The sequence below is a fragment of the Colossoma macropomum genome, unplaced genomic scaffold, assembly GCF_904425465.1.
Source record: "Colossoma macropomum unplaced genomic scaffold, Colossoma_macropomum, whole genome shotgun sequence".
NCBI classification, from domain to species: Eukaryota; Metazoa; Chordata; class Actinopteri; order Characiformes; family Serrasalmidae; genus Colossoma; species Colossoma macropomum.
Window position 1 is genome coordinate 31,084,702 of NW_023494796.1, and position 21,277 is coordinate 31,105,978.

General features: G+C 41.4%; 1 protein-coding gene across 1 annotated transcript in view; it reads left to right on the forward strand.

Annotated features, from left to right (window-relative positions):
• Positions 1-11,267: 11,267 nt before the first annotated feature.
• The window catches only part of ndrg2 (NDRG family member 2), a 49,450-nt gene continuing 39,440 nt past the window's right edge, over positions 11,268-21,277 (forward strand). The window contains exon 1 of the mRNA XM_036583324.1: positions 11,268-11,520. The gene's annotated coding sequence lies outside the window, so the exon portion shown is untranslated. The remainder of the gene's footprint in view (positions 11,521-21,277) is intronic.

The window sequence follows — 21,277 nt, forward strand, 5'->3', positions numbered from 1 at the left end:
AAACAGCTAGGCCTTCAATTCGGGCCACAAATGTCAAAAGTTGGTCCAAAACAATGGAAAGAAACACCTGTGCAGTGATGTTAATGTCTGCTAGCATCCCTGTGAGATTCTAGTTCAGGGGTCGGCAACACGCAGCTCTTTAACTGCCCTGTTTTGGCTCCACAGCAGAATCAGATTTGTAGGTAAAAATAAAATAATCCTCCTTTACAGTAAAATAAAGCTCTGCTGATCGTTCAACACAGTTTAACAATAAATGGTCTTAAACTCTGGAGTTAATGTAGAACTGCTAATTCACCCTTTAACCCTGAAGGTGGGCGTGCAGATAGCAACGCAGACAACGATCTTGCCTGGCTAGCTAACAAAAAATAAAAAGGTTTAAACGAACATCAGTAATTTGGAGATGAATGGGCTTATTTGCACTTATAATCACTCCAGCTGGTCTCCTGATTTGTTTAATCTGCAACGTGAAACTGTCAAACAACAAAAAGTCGCGAAGCTGAAGTCAGTTTCTCATTTGAATTATCCCGTTCCACCTTAAATGGTACAGCAACTACATTCTGGCGCCTCAGGAACCAGAACGGTGGAAAGGGAAAATTCAAACAAGGAGCTGGTGAATGAGAAACTGAATTCAGCCTTGTAAACAATCGAGCGTTGAGAGACATTTTACAAGAAACAGATCTACCTTTGTTTTCAGTTTCCTGCTGGAGAGTTTCCTGTGAGAAAAGTGGCTATAGCTGAGCTTTAGCCTATGCTAGGACATCAGCGCACACTGAGACGTATTTACAGCCAAAATGGTAAAATGGACATAAAATGTTGTGGCTGCCAATGATGTTTAATTTTTGTTGAAAGGGCAAAATGGCTCTTCTTAACATTTTGGGATGCCGGCCTCTGTTCTAGTAGGATGCAAGCGCCAAGCTAACGGCGAGTCGTGTGAACGTTTTTTGCTGGTTCTTGATTAAACAGACATTTGAGGCTTGTAAGAGACTTCAACCTTTATTATACTTTGTATGAAGCACCTTTGAGTGAAGAGCCCTGGCATAGAGCTGCACATCAACAATCTGATTGGACGCCACTCAGCTCATTTACCTGAAAATCATCCAGATCGAGAGGGCAGAGAGGTTTGATGACGGCTCGTATTCACAATTACACAATTGGTGATGTATCTAGGTCCTCCAGAGCGCCTACACCAAGCACCACCGATCTTATCCACACAGGCCCGGTGTGACTGCAGGTCTTCTTCCAATCAAGCAGGAGCCCAGGTGGGCTGTATTTATAGACCACTACATCATCCAAGACTGTTCCAGCCTGAAGGATCCTTCAAGGACTCTACCGGAGTATCTTTAAGGGCCTTCTGAGGCCGAGATGAAACCGACTACTACACACTGGTTTAAAAAGGTCAGTAAAATATCGTAAACACATACATTGGGCTATTTCTTTAGATTGGGTGTGTAATTAAAAGGATATAAACTGAATACATTGTGTGAAATGAACCAGTTTAGCAGATCTGCCACATATTACATAATTCACACGGACCTTTTGCTTGCCAGCTTATCATTCAGATCAATAGTATGTATTCCATTAAATCTGTGCACCAACTCCTTTCTGACGGTAGACTGTTCCGTTTTACATAATACAAATGCAGAACGTTCACAGTAGAGTTCTACCATGGAGCCATCTGTATATGCTGTAGACTGGCTTTTGGAACGCAGCTAATTAATCAGAGGTGACCTTCTGTTTTGGCTGCAGTGAAGACCTGCAAGCCCTTTGGGATAAGGCTGTTGACCCCTGACCTAGGGTGATGTTTTTCTCTCACAGTATTGATCTCACTGTAAATCAAAATGCGCCTGGTTGATTCCTCTGTGACTTCCTAGTTGTGTTGGTAGTTAATCTAAGCTGAATGGCCTTCAGTTCAGCTCCTGAAGGCCTAGCTAATTGGAGAGCTCACTTGTCTGTATGTAACTAGATACTACAGAGAAAATAATGATGGAGAATTTTATTGTTTTAAGATTTTAACTCGTTTCCAACCACAAAACTCAACAATGGATTTGGAGTAATACTACTTGCAGAGTTTAAACACAAGCATGATGATTCTGTTAAATACAAATAAACTGTAAACATGTTTTATTTCACAGAACTCTCTGAAGGCCCTAAAGGGGCCTCACTGTAGACTATGAAATTAATTTCCTGTCTGAAGGGAATCCAAAGAGATCATAAATGTTCCTACGTTACTGTGGCAGTTGCTTCTCAAGCGGGAGGTGTTTGCGTAGATCTGAGTTCGCGTACCTGAGCGAATTTATGTGTCTGGCCTTAACAGAAGGCCAGACCTTTTCTTTCTGTATCCCTTTTGGTATCTGTGTTTTTCTCACTGTGTCTTTAACATATACATGCACCCAATAATCCGATAACTGCAGAAAATCAGATTTTCTCAGTAATACGATCAACGCGTTTACATGCACTTGAGTAATCAGATAATGGGAAACTCTGGGTCTACATGAGTCAGACAGTAATCAGATTTCTGCTTTGCAGTCGGCCAATAAACTCACAGAAGAAGACGTAACGTAAACGTAATGTAAAACTCGAACTTCATGCTGCTTTGTGTTTGTGTGTTTGTGCAATGTTTTTTTAAAACATTGAGTCACTTTACCTGAAAATATGAACATACAGCATCTAGAAGATGAAGAACATCCAAATCCTTTATTTCGTGTTTGGTTTCAGTGATTCTCAAAGTGTTTTGCTGGGTCTCGCGACTTCCACTGTCTGTTCTCCCGCATGCGCGGACTGAGAAATCCAAAAGAAATCAGAGTAAGAGTTCACATGCGCTGAGAAATCTGATTACTGAGCTAAAATCCAGCCTTTTTATCAGATTTCTTAATCAGATTTCTAGCTCGGAGTATGCTGTTTACAGGAACATTTGAATAATACGATAACTGAAGAAAAAGATTGAGTGCATGTATGCGCACTCCTTGTAGGCTTAGCCTATAAACATTAGCAGTGTGCGTCCATTAAAATGCTGTCTTCAATGATTGTCTGAAAATGCATGCAAAACTGCTACAATCGCTTAAATGTGTTTGGAGAAAACTAATACATTCTAAACTATTAAGACAACGATAAGATGCTTTTTGCCTGCTGGATAAGGACGAGATTGAGTCCGTTGGTAAAATACTGTGTGCGTTACTGCCTCAGAGGACTCATAAATCTTTCAGAGGCGAGAAGGAGCGAGGCCGAGGATTTGGAGTTGTACTTTTTTTGGGATGGTGACTTCAAATGGGGCACAGTGAAGCATCACGACTTTTCCCAGCTCATTCAGATTCCATATCGTGTCATCAGAATTCGTGACTGCAGGGCCAACAGGCGTAAAATGGGCTATTGGGAGTTGATTGTGTGTGTGTGTGTGTGTGTGTGTGTGTGTGTGTGTGAAGTGGGGGACAGAGAGAGAGAGAGAGAGAGATATGAGGCACTGTCAGCTACATCTATGAAACAGTGCTGATGTCATGGTAGCTGCTGCACTATAAAGTAGGTCACCCACCATTGTGACGTCACTCCCCGAGGAGCCGCGCGGCAGCCAATCACGAGGCAAGACGCGGCCTTTCCATCTCAGCCACGCCCCCTCCCCCCTCCCAGAGCACTGCAGCTGTCTGCGCTCTTACACATGCTCGAATTATGTTCTCCGTGTGCACCACACCAAAAAACAGTCCTCACGCTCCACTCCAACCCTGCGGTCTCCCAGCACACACTGCTTCGCCTCAAAACCCGCCGTGCATCTCATTTTTTAATTATTTATTTATTTGACAGCTTTGAAAATACTGGGATAGATTACAGTAGCAGACCAAAGAACCGCGTGCGCGGTCAGCCATCATGCGTCAAGTGCTGAGATGGCAATGAATAATTCCCATGAATTATGGCTGCATGATGATCTTGCAGCTACTCTTTCAAGCTCCTACTGCACAGACAGTATGTGTCCAAAAGTTTGTGGACACCTGCTGAAATGAAGGGTATTAACAGGGAGTTTGTCCTCCTTTGCTGCACTTGCAGCCTCTACTCTTCTAAGAAGGCTTTAAACTAGATGATGGAACATTGCTGTGAGGATTTGATTGAGCATTAGTGAGGTCGGGTACTGATGTTGGACGCTTTGTTTTGGGTCACAAAGCTCATCCCAAATTGCTCCAGAGAATGCAGTTCCACTGCTCCACAACCCAATACTGATGCCTTAATACCCCTTTAGTCATTGCTTTTCATTGGGCATGGTCACTTTAGACCAGGCATGTCAAACTGGTGACCTTCCAGGCCAAAGTGGAGCAAGGCTTAGCATTTACCCTCATCAACCACTCTCAGAATTGACTTCATGAAGGCCTTGCTAATTAGCCGATAAGCTGAGGCAGTGTGCTGAAGTCTGCAGTATTTTGGCCTGCAAGGACTCAAGCCTGACACGTGTCTTAGACTTATATGCGACTGCTCTGCAGCGTCCCATTCTATTGGTCAGTGTTTTACCTCTGTTACCAATGGGTGCACCTTAAAGTAGCGTTTACCAATTAGGTGTCTGGACACTTTTGGACATATTGAGTATAATACATGTGTTAGTCTAATTATGTTGATCTTTATCGTAGGTTGGTGGGTCTCAATTTATGTCCCTTCAACAACTAACATGTAACACTGTCCATTGAAAATAGAATTATAGTTTTTGGCAAAGGATATATAATCATCTGCAAATACAGGCAGTTCCAATATAACAGATTTAGCACTACTTGCTTTGCTAGTTTAGACACACCTACCTTATATCCCGTCTCAGGGGGCCAGATGTGATCTCGTCTGGGGACCACCCTTAGAACTTCAGAGCTAAATGTAGGTGGGAATGTCGAATTATTATGGTGGGAACAAAGTGAGTGTGAAATTTCAAAAACAATCCAACGCCTCGTGAAGGCAGAGCTCTTAGCAGGGGGTGACAGTGGTTGGTATAGTGTAGTGGGTAACACCTCTGCCTTCTATGCTGTAGACTGGGGTTCCATCCCTGCCTGGGTAAACGCCCTACACTATACCAATAAGTGTCCTTGGGCAAGACTCCTACTTTTGCCTACCAGTGTAAAAAATGTAAAATTGTAAGTCGCTCTGGATAAGAGCGTCTGCCAAATGCCGTAAATGTAAATGGTGCACTCAACATTCAGGTGGACAAGTCTTTCGTTAGCCCATGGATGCTATGTAAGTATGGCTGAAGAGTGCCTTAAAATGCCATTTAAGCATGTATATGTGTCGTGTTTGCTGAGAAAACATTATCTGCAGTAAAAGTAAACATTATCTCTTATAAGTAAATAACTTGTTATTCCCAGATGTGGGTTCTCATTACAATATCACTCATTGTCCATTTTGTCAGCTCCACTGACCATATAGGAGCACTTTGTAGTTCTACAGTAACAGACTGTAGTCCATCTGTTTCTCTGCATACTTTGTTACCCTGTTCTTCAGTGGTCAGGACCCCCACAGAGCAGTATTATTTGGGTGGTGGATCATTCTCAGCACTGCAGTAACACTGATAGAATAACGATAGCTCATCTGCTGCGGCACAGTTTGTGTTGGTCATCCTCTAGTCCTTCATCAGTGGTCACAGGACGCTGCCCACAGGACGCTGTTGGCTGGATATTTTTGGTTGGTGGACTATTCTCAGTCCAGCAGTGACACTGAGGTGTTTAAAAACTCCAGCAGCACTGCTGTGTCTGATCCACTCACACCAGCACAACACACACTAACACACCACCACCACGTCAGTGTTACTGCAGTGCTGAGAATGACCCACCACCCAAATAGTACCTGCTCTGTGAGGGTCCATGGGGGTCCTGACCACAGAAGAACAGGGAAAAAGAGTATGCAAAGAAATGGACTACAGTCTGTAACTGTAGAACTAAAGTGCTGTTATAAGTGGAGCTGATAAAATGGACAATGAGTGTAAATACAAGGAGATGTACTTCATGAAGAGCCTGGTCAGTGTATATTGGCCTGACAGTTGGAAAGCAGCTGCTTTTGCCAATACAATGAACTTGTCTACACCTAGACTCATTTAGACCACCATGACAAGTTAACCAAATAGCTTTTTATTTATAATGTAGTTTGCTGCTAATGCAATAGCTCCGGCTCCAGCTCGGCCCATGTTTGGCTTTGAATCAAACTCTTGTTTAACACTCACTGCAAATTCCTTGTAAATCATAACATCCAAACTGAGCAAGTTATCAATCTCCCCACTGTGTGAACCCATTTCACAATCATAAAAGTATAAAGATCGAATGCTGTCATGTGAAATGGATTTGAATTCTGAAGTCCTAGTCTAACTACACTGAGCACAGAACTTAGTTCCAGCAATTTTTCAAAATATCTGCATAATTCAATTAAGATGTAAACAAAGCCATTCAGAGTGGTGATTGCAAACTGATGGCTGAAGCACTTAATGCCTCTGAAAGCTAAATCCATTCATGGTGGAGAGGTACATGCAAGGACTTTTAAGACAAAATAATTCTCAAACTCGCTGTTTTAGATTTACCATTATTTTATTTGTGACATTTCCACGTAAACACTCAGACGTGTAGGTTCTCTGGTGGTTTTGGATAGTTAATAAAATGTCTATATCTGTGTTGTAGTCATGGTGACCCCGGGTTCCTATCACCACCACTGTGAAGACATCTGAACCATTTCGCACCAAACCAATGACTGAATTATGAAGAAATAAAAAAATTGGAAAAAGTGGAATTTCGCTTAACTGACTACACAAAACCAAAAAATGACTTGTGTGTGGTGTTCTTAAGCCAGAGAGATGTTAGAGCAAACCAGGTTGCTTTCCATGTATAATAATGTAAATGAAAACCATTCAATTTCAGTTGAAATCAGATGCTAATTTCATATACATAATGCCATTCACATTTCAGAAGGACCTGTTAGCTTGCATAACAACTGTCCATTTCAGGGCCTTCAGCCTCTCACAAGCTTGCAGCATTAATTCCAAGGACGGATGAACAAGCAGCCTGTTTTTCTATGCAATTTCTGCACTTTGAACAATCATGTAACCTCACCACAGTTTAGTCTGTGCAAGTTCACTGCTGGAAAAGCAGGTTTGGGTGAAGATTTTTGGTGCCTTTGACCCTGAAGGCCTTTCTCATGGAACTGATAACGGCCCTGCTGTAGGTAACCCCGGTCCAAATCTCACCCCAGTCCAAAAAAAATCGGAAAACCTTAAGGCTGGCCTTACCTCGTGATGCTTTCAGGCAACTAGTTGTATGCAACATTATTTCCGTGCAACTGGAATATTAATTTTTCTAGCTGTCACTGCTGTTCTTCTCTATATTTATACATCTGTGTTTTATCTATTTGTAGTACCTTAATAAGTATTTGCCTTTTAAATATGTTCTATGCATGTTACGCCTTTTTAAATTATTGTTTATAGAGCAATTACCATTGTACTTGATGTTTCGTTCATCCTGTCCTAGAAGTACAACAAGTTCTTCCAGAACCGCACCTCTGTTTTCTCTTCTATAATACTTTTATCAGTCACCTCAGCTCTGTGTAAAATTACAGGGAGAAAATGAATAATCTAATTCGGACAGCCATTTAAACAGCTTTTAGTGTAAGCTGGCTAGTTAAGCCAGCTGGTTACAGAAACGTTAGTTTGAAGACACTAAAGTTTGTTTGGGTTATGGCTCAGGAGACAGACAAAACAAAAACTACCAGCCGTCCAATAAGGCGTCCTCTGTTTAGTTTTCTTGTCCTTTGACTGGATAAATTAATCGTTTGAAATGATCAATAATAAGTTACCACTGTTTTAATTGTTTCATGACACTTGTTCCACAAGGTTGAGATGCTTGCAACTGTTGCGGTTTCAAGTTTCAAGTGAGTTGCATGATTGCAATTTAGTTTCCTGTAGGTTTCAAGCAACTAAAGTTGCATGGAAGTTTAAAGCCAGCCTTACTCAAACTTTTCCATCAGTAACTTAGACCACATTGTTGCTATATCTCTAGTTCCAGCGGCAGCGTTTTTGTAAGGGCGGTTTGTTTGTTCTTTCAGCACATGAGGGCCCACGTTGAAGGTTTTCAAGATAACTTTTGGAAAACTGGACCTTGATCTTTATTTGCTCTCCTCTGTGGAAAACCTAGTAACCTCTAACCCTCAAGCACAATGCCACCATTACACTGACATTTTCTTGAAATCCTAGAGTGTCAAGGTGGTTTAGAGTGAACAGAAATGTTCAGCCGATCTGGGACTGGTTTCACATGGTGTCCGTTAAGGCGACACCACAGGAAAACAAAAAAAAAATTAGATATAACAATGAATCTTTGCTGGTCGCTCAGTTGTATTATTACACGTATGGTTTATATTGAAAGTTTTGCAAAAAAATACATTTAGATCTGCAAAATGAGGTTATTTACTTGAATATACATAAATATGCATAGATTTACGTGTTTTTAAAAAAACAGTCGTCTTTGGTTGACATGATAAAAAAAAAAACAGGTCATTCTGTATTAGATAATTCAGCATAAATCCAGCTATGAGTAATATATTATGATATTATTATATTATGAAATCCTTTTGTAATATCCTTCAGATTAGGAAACAACCATGCAAATTTCCGTGGCTGCAGGTATTACAAAAGCTTTTGGTACTAAATGAACTGATTTTGATTGAGGAAAGGTCCTCAGAACTGCATTACCCAGCAAGATCCAAGAAAACATGCACCATATGTGTGAATACTGTCATTAGTACAAATGAAAAAGACCTATTTGGATATTCTATGTAGATTAGATTCCACAGGAAACACACTTTTTAGTGATGTATGTACCAGGACATTATTGTAAACTGAGCTACTGACAGGACCGGCTCACTGAGCACCAAGCGGACATTATATTTCATTTTACTGTCATTCTACTATGCACTGCCACTTTGTTTATTCATCCATAAATATTGCAAATATTGCACAATTGAAATTGGAAAATGCAGTTAGGCTTCAGTGGATGTGGACTGACAAAATATGCTGACGTAACTATTTCTGTTGTTTTTCTGTTAACATTTAATTATGATTACAGTTGACAAGATGTTGTCATAGATGCACCCTATCAAAAAATGACTGGAACCAAAATTGCCATTTCTTAGAAACCTACATTTTTTGTAATAATTCTATGTAATTTAATTGTTCAGATGTAAAGTCATTCAGAGTGGGTTGGTGTGAAGTTCCAGAGAACCTTACCGAGTCAGAACTGTTCACAGTGGTGTTGATAGGAACCAGACGTCCACCTCTAAAACCTCCCTCACAGAAAGTTATTACATGAAATGCTTATAAATATGCTACCTGATACCTGAGACGTTCTTTTACAATAGTTTTGAGAAGGTAGTGAGGCACATGGAGGGCAATATAAGTGAAAATATTATACAGAAAGCTATTCTTTTATATATATATATATATATATATATATATATATATATATATATATATATATATATATATATATATATATAATATAGGTTCACTGGAAGTTTATATATTATAGGATAATAAATAAATTCCTATTATAACCACTGTAAACAAATGAGTCTGCATTTCGCTAGTGCATTTCATATCCAAGGGAAATTTTAAAAATGGGTGGAATTCCCTTTCAATGCTGATGGTTCCAGAGCAGCTCTTGAGGGGGTGTGTTTTTTTGTGCAGGGTCCTCTCTCCTTTATCAGTCCTGGCAGAGATAGATAAGGAGAGGGAACATTTGTGCGTGGAGGGTGGAGGGCTTGGTAGAGGCTGCTTGTTAGCTGGACCGAGGTCAGCAGCTCTTTGTCTGGTCTAATGGTTAATTAAACGTGCCAGTTGCTCTCAGAGCCCTACCACTGTTGTCAGCAATGCTATGCTAAACGTCTTGTATGTGAACGCTCAAGGCTGGATGATCACCATTTTACAGTGTGGTCTCTGCATCTGTGGCATTTCTAACAAATGTTCAGCCACACTTGTTACATATCGATGAACGTGGCATGAGAACAAGGCCAGATAAGCTTACAGGAAAGCCTGGTTAGAAAGAGCCTGGAGAACTGCAATGGCTAATAGCTGCAAATGCTATATAAGCATTATGTAGCTGAGTTACTACTGGGAAAAGTTAAATAATCGGTTAAAGGAAATTTTCACCGATTTGTTTCAGTATTTTCTGCATAATTCACTCACTGAGATGTAAACGGAATCATTCAGAGTGGTGATGTGAAATGTGCATTGTAGAGAAATGCAGTGACTCAGGTTTCTTTACAGTGGTGGTGATAGGAACCAGAGGTCGGCATGTCTACAACACAAATATAGCCATTTTATTTACTATCCAGAACCACCAGTGAACCTACAAGCGTCTTCTGAGTGTTTATATGAAATGTTGATTATGGTAAAATAGTATTAAATCTCAAAAAAAATTTTGGGTGCTATTTTGCTTTACAACACCTTTTGTGTACATCTGCACCATGAATGGATGTGCTTGAAAAAAGTTGATTATTTATTTATCTATCTATCTAAAAAAAGTCATAAATGTGAAAAAATACATTTTTGGGGGGACTATTTTGCCTCACCACGCCCTACACGTACCCCTCCGCCATGAATGGATGAAATACATTTTGGGCCAAAATCTTACCATAAAACAATGTGTCAGACATGCCAGGCAGCATATATCTTACCATGTCATGTAATAACTTTTTTAAATAGTTTTTATCTGACTCGGTAAGTTTCTCTAGAACGAAGCAAACCAGTCTGAATGACTTTGTTTACATCTTAACCGTTGACTTGGGCAGAATTTTAGAAAAATCGGTGGCGTTCCCCTTTACGACCTTACAGACAGTAAAAACGGTTAGACACACACACTACGCCTAAACCTCCTCATCGAAAACGAAGCCTCGTTAGTTCATCCTGGATCCTGGGAGGTTTGGAGGGTGTAACCTGGTCGTCCTGACAGGAATGTCTCCTGCCTCACCGTCTCTGCCTCCCAGCTGTAACCAGAACCTTGGAATGCGAGCGCGTTTTGTTCCACAAGCTACTTCAACAACTGGCGCATACCATTATTGGAAAAAGGGTGAGTAGCGCTGAGAGTGGCGTGTTTTTTTTCTCATTAAGCGATGGCTGTTTTTACAAATTTATCCATAACCATCTATCTTTACTTCTGAACGTTGGACAAACACAAAATCCTCCGACAAATGTGTCTTAGAAATTGTAAATCAGTGTTCGTGTGGCCTTGTAGCTCCCCGCTCTTGCTGGAGGTAAGCTCGCCCGCCGTATTTGATTGACGGCTCCATATTTTCTGTAGGATTTTTCTGACTGTTGGCTCGAGAAAGGACGAAACAACGGGACAATTCCGTGAGGAGAAACGGGAGGCGAAAATAACGAAAAAGAAGGCGAGAAAGAGAAAAACCTGAGGGGAAAATAGGACGAGACTGGAAAATAAACCTCAGCAAGGCGAAGAGGGTCCCGAGTTGTGTAATTTAAACGTTACATATTGAGACAGTTTGAATTCTCAACCGTCGTTTTCGTTTGACTGCAGGGTAAGTTCAGTGTTGTGTTGTTCATCTGAATTCGCTGCATCATGTTAACGATAAAACTTGATTTTTTCCACCTTAGAAGATAAACTAAGTGTCTTTTTTAGCAAAAAAGGTAAACAGTTACTTCTAGAGTAATATAAATTAGTCACATTTGAATAAAACTCATTTGCTCGCATGTTTGGGCTTCAGAAGGCTACGTTGAGTCACGAAGCTGAAGTGAGCTGCTTATTCGAATTTTCCCGTTCCACCTTAAATGGTGCAGCAACTAACTGCACATTTAAGGTGGAACGGGGAAATTTCGAGTAAGAAGCTGACTTCAGACTCGTAATTTGTAAACATGAGCTCACATGGGCTTTCTGACACTTTAGCGGTCGCCGAGATAACAGAAAAAAAATTAAAAATGACATTTTAATGGGAGAAAATGTGTTTGAGGTGAGTAAGTCTTATACATGTGCTGTTTGTGTTGGTGTGGGCTGCATATCTCCACATGCAGACTCGTGTGGTCATCTGTGGCTGAAATAGCAGCGCATATGCTGCATTCACACACGGCTGTTTTTTTGCCTGAGTCAGTGAAATTCTGAGATGAACTGCGCCTTCTGACTCTTAACGTTAGCTAAGGGGGTGCGGAGAGTGTATGCGTGTGTCTGCACGTAAAACCTGAAGGAGGGAGACCTTGAAGCCCACCGAGGGGTCGCAGTAAGCCCCCTCTGACTTGACGGCTCCTTTGACAGCTCAGTCGACTGAAGCCTGGCCGTTTCACACACGGACACACACGCATGCATACAGACACACACAACTTGTGTGGACCAGCGACGAGTCGTGATAGCAGTCGAGTGGAGGGAATTGGTGATTCCTTTCTTCCTCTCTTTGTTTTCTGGGTTTTTCTCTTTGTTGTCTGTCTGACAGCGGCGTTCGACTCGTGAGTGAATCGTTCATTCGAACCGACTCCCAAATCTGAATCGAACTTTTTGTACACACTGAGAGATGGTTATTTAATATAGGTAATGGTTCTGTTTGGAACCACGAGATCTGTGTAGAGCCATTTGCGTGCTTAAGGGGTTCTTTGCATGGTGAAATGGTTCTTCAGATTGATGGAGAACGTGTTTTATATGGTTCTATATAGCACCAGAAAGCTTGACATCATAACAGCCGGGCCATTTTTTGATGCTATATGGAACCCTTTGCAAAAAGATTTTATTTAGAGCCACATAGAACACATTCTCCAACAATCTGAAGAACAATTTAAGCATGAAACAAGACAGTGCAGAGAACCATTTAAGCATGAAATGCATTATTATTATTATTATTATTATTATTATTATCACAAAATGCAGTTTATTCTGACTCCTGGTCACTAGTGGATAGTGTTTCTCCTGAATATCTTCTGTTTGGGCCTTTATGCTTCTGATTGGCTGGTTCCATAATGAAAAAGCTTTAGTTTGGTTATTTAAGGGTTCTCTAAGTGTTCTTCAGTGAAGAAAATTGATTCATATAGCATCATGACCCCTCAAAGGACCTACAAAGGGGTTCTTTGCATTGTGAAAGTTTCTTCTGTTGCAACAAGCTTGACGTGGTAACAGTAGGAGAACCTTTTGTTGGTGCTATATAGAACTCTTTTCCAAAAGGGTTCTATATAGCACCCTTAATCATGCAAAAGGGTTCTTTGAGTGTTCATGGTTCTATATAAAAGCGTTTTCATTACTAAAGAACCGTTGAGTGTCGGTGAGTTGAAATTGCTTAACCTTTACAAAACAGATCTATAGTATGTTGTAAGAAGTGGGAAGATTTAGTGAAATAAATATTATATTTCAATGTAATGCTATTCTAGTGTGGATCTAATTCCACCTTCTGCATTTCATAAATGTTAATGTAACAGTATCCGTACTGGTCGAATCCCATTTCACCCCTCGCCCCCACCACTCAGCCCTTCCCCTCTGTTTTCTGCATTCACGTCTAGGGATAGGGTGTCCTGATTCTTGTTGAGATAGAGGGGTAGGAGGAAGTGTTAGGGCTGCATGGCCCTCCAAACTGAGGTTTTTCAGAGACTCCAAACAGAGGGTTATGAGGAAAAAAGGAAAACCAGCAAGACGGCTGCGTGATCGACCAAAGAAACCCACAAATGAGAGAATTTTCTCTGTTGAAAAATTACGATAATCACAGTATTGTCTTAGTAACTGCTGCTCCATTTAAGGTGGAACGGGAACATTCGAACAAGAAGCTGGTGAACATCTGACCAGATTCATATCACTGAAGAATTACGGGTGGGTGATAATAAATAATTGCACCCCCCCCCCACGCAGCGAGGTTGCTGAACTTTACCCTCCTTGGGGCTAAGAGCGCTAGAAGCCTCTTAATGAAGTAATGTTCTTTTTACTTGAGGATCCCATTTCAGAGAACATTTCAACCACAACCCCCTGTAACTCAGTTCCAAGGGGCAAGGTGACACTCGAAAACAAGGGAAGGCTATATTTTCTTGTACGTGCTGTGTGTGTTTGGCTACGTCCGTAGCTTCGTGCAGGAGAAGATGATGAAGTTGCGCTTGACTTGTGAATCAGTGAATCATTTGAATCGTCCAGTTCGAAAGAATCGGTTCGGTCAAGTCAATGAAACTCCCCACTGGTGTCGGAACGAGTCAGCCGGTCTCTCTCGCGCGCGTATGTTTTTTTGCTCGCTCGCTCGCGTGCGGCTCGGCGTGCGCGCTCCCGCGAGGACAACCGCGTGTCAATGTCAGACAGAGGTGTGTCGGACGCGCGTGCGCGAAAAAGCACGCAAAAAGAAGCAAATAAAGCAGCTTACAGCGTTTCCACGTTTTCAGAAGACGTGTTCGTTCAAGCAACGGCGACTGAAACGCTTTCAGACACGTTGGACGTTGGAAGTGTTGCTTGGACGTGTTTTTTCCACTCTCTTTTTCTCTCCCTCGCTCACTCACTCTCTCTGGGTGGGGGGGGGGTGCTGGACTGTAGCGCCTCTGGCTGTGGCTGCACCATATAGTGAGTCATACAGCATTTAAAGCCACACGAATGCGTTGTTTTGTAGGACTGCAGTTATCAAGGGACTCTTAACTGTGCATACAGACTTGATGGGCAACACCGGGCAACATTTAGCTTTGGCACAGTCTGGATGGGTGGGGAGGGTGTCTGTTTTGGGTATGTTATTAGGCTGCCTAGGTGTTGCGCAATATTTGAAAGTTGTTTGGGTGCCACACCATGAAACACCTTTAAATTCTACACTGTGCTAGATTGTATTATATAGCATTACTTGTCGACATTGCCTGGTGTCCTTGGCAACAATGGACAGTCTGGACATTTTTTTCGTCCTTTTTAACCAATTAAATTGTCACAGATTCACAAATGTCCACCGTTAATTACAGAACCACTACTCTGCACCCTCCCACACAAGATCCAGAGCCTGTTTGGTTGAGCTAACAGCATCAAATTCATTTTTGGGGGAGTCTGCCAACTGCAATACCTGACGTGACTGCACTGGTCTTAATGTGAAGATTTTTTATTGTCACATGAATTATACAGAATGAAAGATCTCTTGTAAGATTGCTTTGGGGGAATCCAGGTGGGGTGTTGGATTTACAGACGCAGCACATTATTGTTTGGGCACATTGATTATGTGCAATGTCTAATGGGTCTACATCTTATGTCTAAATACATTTAATCAAAACAGCTCATAAAAATGAACATCAGATTTACTTTTACTGGCTTTGAACACACAGGCAGTCTCAGTGTGTGTGTTACGAACGTGCTGCATCTTTGGAGAGCTGCAGTTTTTTTATCTTGGTGTTTCATCAGGCTGTAAGTGAGCTTCTGGTTGGTTAACTGGGCAAACGCATGCATTTTAGTATCAGAGCAGCTACAAGATGCTGGTAGTTTTTAAGTTGTGATAGTAGAGCAGGGTGATATGGCCAAAAATGTTATCATTATAAAAAAATTTATCAGTCGATATCGATACATATAACGATAAATGTCAAATCATTATTTCTTTCAAGTCTGAAGGCAGATTTTTGCTCCTGTGTGGTTAATTGCTGTTTAAAACTGTCCTTTATGGTCGGAACATGAGACAGAAACACTCACCAAACAGTGGAACATTTCACCAATCTGTCATGGGACAGTGCTGCAATATTTGTAATAGTCATAATTTAAGAAAGAAAACAGATTATTTTTAGCTGTCTGGTGATGAGTCATAGGCTATCCTGTTACAAATGCTAAACAAGTGGCCAACAACAGTGCTAAACTGTTTAGTTTCTCAACAATGTCAACTTAATATGAACAGCAAACATTAGCTGGATCGGTAGGTCAGTGATGGATCACACCGCCTTAATGCCATCACTCCTACCACATCCATGTCAGAGTATATCACGGTATTCAGACACCAGCTAGCCGACGACTGGATTTCTCTATTCTATCATAGTACTTTGAGGGGTGAACCGCGATGTATCTGATGCTCGCTGTGTAAAAGCATTAACTGCAGTCCGATTCTCCTTTTAGATACGTTTAAACTGAAAGTGGTGCTTTTGTCATGTTTGATCTACAGTATCATCAATTCTCTGTGCTATGTGAGTGACGGAGCGCTGCTTCAAGTTAGCCAGCTGCTAAAAACAGCTAGCCTGGGAAGCTAGCGTTCTCCCGCTCTCCATTTCCGCACATACAGCATCCTCAGTTTACTTTTGTTTAAATCAAGGCTGTGATTAACATGAACCCACTTCTTTCTTTCACTTTTCTTTCTTGTGAATGCACTAATACTTAAATATGACTGAGCGCAGTGACAGTGCTTTAGCTGTGAGGAGCAGACGTGATTTAACGCTGCTAAAGCTGGTTAGGATGTAAGGAAAGAGCTGAGTTCACTGTAGGACAGTACAGTTACACGACTTATCTCGGTCACAGGAGAACAGATCGCCGGTCGCTCCACTCAGACAGGGAATATATAAGTCCACGTTTCAGACATTGCTAAAGTATATTTGGCGACTCATTTTACTCCTCGAGAAATTGAATAAGATAATAACTTCAGCATTGTGTACCATGAATGGTTGATTATCCAGGCTCTTTGAAATGGCAAGCGGAGAAAACGAGCTTTAGCTGGAAGAAGCGGCATGAACTCACACTCACATCTTCTGTTTGGGAACGCTTCGTTTCCGGGTTGAGTACGGTAGTGACTGACAGCGAGTGGTAGACTAAACGGTGACAGCGTACCTGTGTTATGAGTATCAGTTATCCAGGCTAATAACTTCGTCTTCTAAGAAATTACGGTCCCTTCAACAAGCACTGTTGGCTTTATGAGGACAAAAAAACAACTTTTTCACAATTACAAAAAATGTAATAAGTAAATAAATACTAAAGGTAGTATTATATATTTTTTTCTTAACCTGTATTGAAACTGTATCGTATCACATACAAAAACGGGAATACATATTGTATCGTGACATTTCTGTATCTTTGCCCCCCTAATGTTACCAGCACATTTTACTCACAACAACTGCGTCGTTCTGCTGAGCACTGGTTGCTGAGTAACACCTGCCTTTATCCTGTGGGTAACCATTACTAAATTTGTGCTTTAGCACATGCAGAAACAGATTATAGACGCATTAAACAATCTGTCGTGGCTCCTGAGCAAGCTTTTAGGTTGGCAGCTGTGGCAGCGGAACAACTACCCAGACTGGAATTAGCCAGAAACAAACAGAGTACAATTTGGCAAACATGACTGGCTCTAAAATGCTTCACAGACTGGCAGAAACAAGATGACTTTGGGGTTAATCTGACAAATGTTGAAAAAGCTGAGCAGAACCTGACATTGCGACAGTTTCGAGACTAACATTGTGGCTGTGATAATGATCTACTTCTCTTTTATGAAAAAACTGTTCTGTTGCTCAAGTGTTACTGAATGATAACAGTAGCAGGTTGAATCTGTGAGGTGGATGAGTAAAAAGATGAGTGAAATGAAGACTCAGGATGGTCATTACGTAACGTAGTAACAGAGATAACAGCAGAACGGATCTCCATCAGAATGAGACGGTGTGTATAAGAATTAAGTGATATGTCGAGAGCCTAATGAACGGATAAAGAGACAGCGATCATGTAACAGTGCAGGATTAGTCTTTATTGTTGGACAGAACTAGGACAGTGTATTAGGATTGGCCCGGGACGTGGACAGTGTCACAGAGTTGCGTAAAACAGTGTGACAGATATTGGCACGGCACCTGGACTGAGCTGTGATGTACAACAGACATGCCTGGTGTATGGACAGTGTATCAGTGGGTGATGGTGTAATAACAGAGTAACGGGGTTGACACAGAGGAAAGCACTATTCGAGTTGGATTAGTTTTGCCAGCGGAAGTTCTGTAATGTAATGTAATTTGTAGGAGATTTGACTGGCTGATTCATACAGGACAAAGTATCTGTGTAATTTCCTAAAATTATCATAGACAACCTGGATTCAGACCTCATAGCCTGGATGTGCACTATGTGCAGGACGTGAGCTCTCAGCAGTAATAGGTCATCAGAAGAATCTGCAGAAGTTTTAGACTTTCACATGCAAGTTGGACACCTTTCTCCTTCAGTAACTGTATTTTTATATGTTTACCATACACAGCCGAGGATTTCAGAGTGTTAGAATGGTAGCCAAGTGAGTAAGCAAAGTTTTGGAAGTGTTTCTGAGCCCATGCATTGATTTCCACTACAGAACCAAGTCTGTTTTTAATGCAGTGCTGCCTGAGGGCCCAAAGATCATGACCAGCCAGTACTGGTTTTCGGCCTTGACCCTTACATACAGATTTCTCCAGATTCTCTGGATGTTTTAATGATATTGTGTACTGTAGATGATGAAATCAAAAGTTCTTTGCTGTTTTCACGTTGAGAAACATTGTTGCACTATTTGCCCATGCAGTCTTTCACAGAGTGGTGAACCCCTCCTTATCTTTATTTCTGAAAGACTCTCTGCGATGCTCTTCTTATACCCAATCATGTTACTGACCTGTTGTCAATAAACCACCAGGTGTGTTTTTTTAGCATTACACAACTTTACCAGCCTTTTGTTGCCCCTGTGCCAACTTTTTTGGAACATGTTGTTGGCATCAAATTCTAAATGGGAAAATATTTTTCAAAAAAACAATAAAATTTTAGGTTCAACATTTTGTTTTATTTTTTTTTGCATTAAATATAGGGTTTAAATTATTTGCACACCATTGCATTTTGTTTTTATTTACATTTTGTCCCAACCTTTTTTGGAAATGGGGTTTTGCTTCATGTGCATTCGTTTCAAAAAGCTTGGATAATCAACCATCCAAGGTAAACAAAACTAATGTTCCAGTTTCTTATTTGATTTTTTTCGGGTGCCAGGCTGTAATTTCCATTCGGATAAGAAGCTAACTTAAGCTTCGTCCAAGGTAGGCTGACCAAACCAGTTCCGAGAGCTACGCAGCAAAGTTTGTATTTCCTGTTCATGGTTAAAAATTGTTGGTATATCATGATTGTATTAAATAGAACAATAGAAACCGTTCCTTGTATCACACATTCTATAGCATAAAATATCTATCTACTTGTATTCGTTTCACAGCGTGTCAACTCACAACCCCTGTATCAGAAAAATAAATATATTTATAAATATATATATAAATATATATTGAATTGCATTCATTCTCTCTTTTTTTCCCTCTGATATCTAATCCAGCATTTGCTTCTGGTATCATCCCGATATTGAGACCTATCAGTGTTGATGTAGCATCTCTAGTTATCACTGAGATTTATAAAAACTATAAATTGTGAATTCATACATGATAAAAAAAAAAACACTCGAGGCTACACCCAGGATTAATTCTGAGCTCGTTTGACCGAGAGAGTCGTCATAACAGGTTTTTCACACGAGAACTTCTTCCAAACTGTGGAGTGATTGATGGTGCAGCTCTTCATGTCACAACAGTCGAGCCATCATGAACAGCAGTTACTGCTGGGTGCATGTCTCATGCAAGAACGCCTACAAATCATGTGCCTTTCTCACTTGAGAAGATTTATCCATGCAGGCTGTCACAGAAAACGCAATTTGTGAGATGCAAATGAGATATTTATGAAGGATAAATGGTAATTAATTTTTTGACTAGTTAGGAAAACACTTTTTACATATGGTTGTCTAAGGAAAGACTGCATTACTGTAAGAGGGGAGAGAACTCTTAAAGCTAGAAGGCCGGACCCTCATGATGACCAGAGGTAGGATTGAGCAATAAGAGGAACAGGCAAGAGATGGGGTGGTGGTGGTGGAGAGGTGTGAAAACTTTGTTACAGGAAAGACAGAAGTGGAAATTTCTAGGACATTAGATTGGAAGGTGGTGGAGCCTCATGTGTGGTCCTGCTCCCAAACTGCAGTTATTGCATAGCTCCATACGTTGGGTTGCGCATCTACTAAAAACAAAATTCATTCTGTGTAAGTAAAGAACAAAAAACCTTGAAAAATGATGTGAGAAAAAGGTTGATCTGATTTCAAAGCGGCATATTTTTACAACTGTGAGGCGCCTAGGAACCAATCACAATCCAATTGAAATAGGGGGTCATAGGGTTTCTGACTGTCAGTGGAAGTTGGCTCCCTTCAGTATGCAAGGAGATGGAGACCCCTGAGCAGAAAGCGTTCTGCGTTCTCTACTTCAATAAGAGCGAATTCGTCATCGGCAGTGAACCGCGTTCATCGCTGGTTCCACAACACTGAATTATCTCCGAAATTGCACTGAAAGAGTAATGAGTACAGTGACACACGGCACGCCACATATGTAGTGCTTAGTTCGCTGAAATGTAAACCCCAGGCTGCTGTTTTCAGGTGGACCGGAGATGGGTTTTCTGGACTGTGTCAAGGTTCAGTACCAAATATATAGAATTTCTGGTGCAAGCAGCTCTGGGTCTGGAGAAAACCACCCCTAAATTAAAGACGTCTTCCTCCTCAGGTCAGAATAATCCAGCCTGAGCACAGCTAAAGAGTTTAACACAGTAACATTAAAACACAGTGTTGGCTGGAGCAGTGACAGTGTGACAGAGGTGACTTTGCAAACTCCTCTGCTCTGTGGCTCGGCTCCAGACACAGTCGCTGCGGGGCCAGGCAGCACAATAACCCCTCTGTTCCCACGCATCGTCCCAGTCCCAGCCGCTCCGTACGGGCTATTTTTACCCGCCCGTGGGCTCCTCTCTCCTTCCATTCACTCTTTCTCTCTCTCCTCCGTACCACTGCTCGGCGTGCGTACGTGCGCAGGGGCGAGTAGGTCTCGTGTGCCGAAAAGTACGGGGGGTTCCTCTTGGCCGAATGACAGGAGCTTGAAAACCGAGAAGATTCCTGCCTTCATCCTCCTGGCCTACAGTTTGATGAGAGGAGATCTGGGTTAGCTCACATCAGCAAAGCCATTCAGTGATTAGTCATCTCTCGCTCCTGTGCTGGAAAGATGGCCATGATGGCACGATCTAATTTACGTACATGAAGTTATCGTCATCTGTTTCCGATTGAGTGATGTGTCCTGGCTTCAAGGTCGCGACCGCATGGTCTGTATGTGTGAGAGAGAGCGACAGAGAATGACAGCATCCCATTTTACACTGCATGGTTCCTCAGTGTTATCACAGGGATTGCACAGTATGGGCCAGGCGGCAGGATTAATTAGGCAAGAAGGCAAAATAAATTATCGAGGGGGCACAACTACCTTCACCTCCTGAATGATAATTGCTGATAGACTTACCTGTCTTTAACCGATCATTACACAACATCTCTCTTTTAATAGCATTGCTGTTAC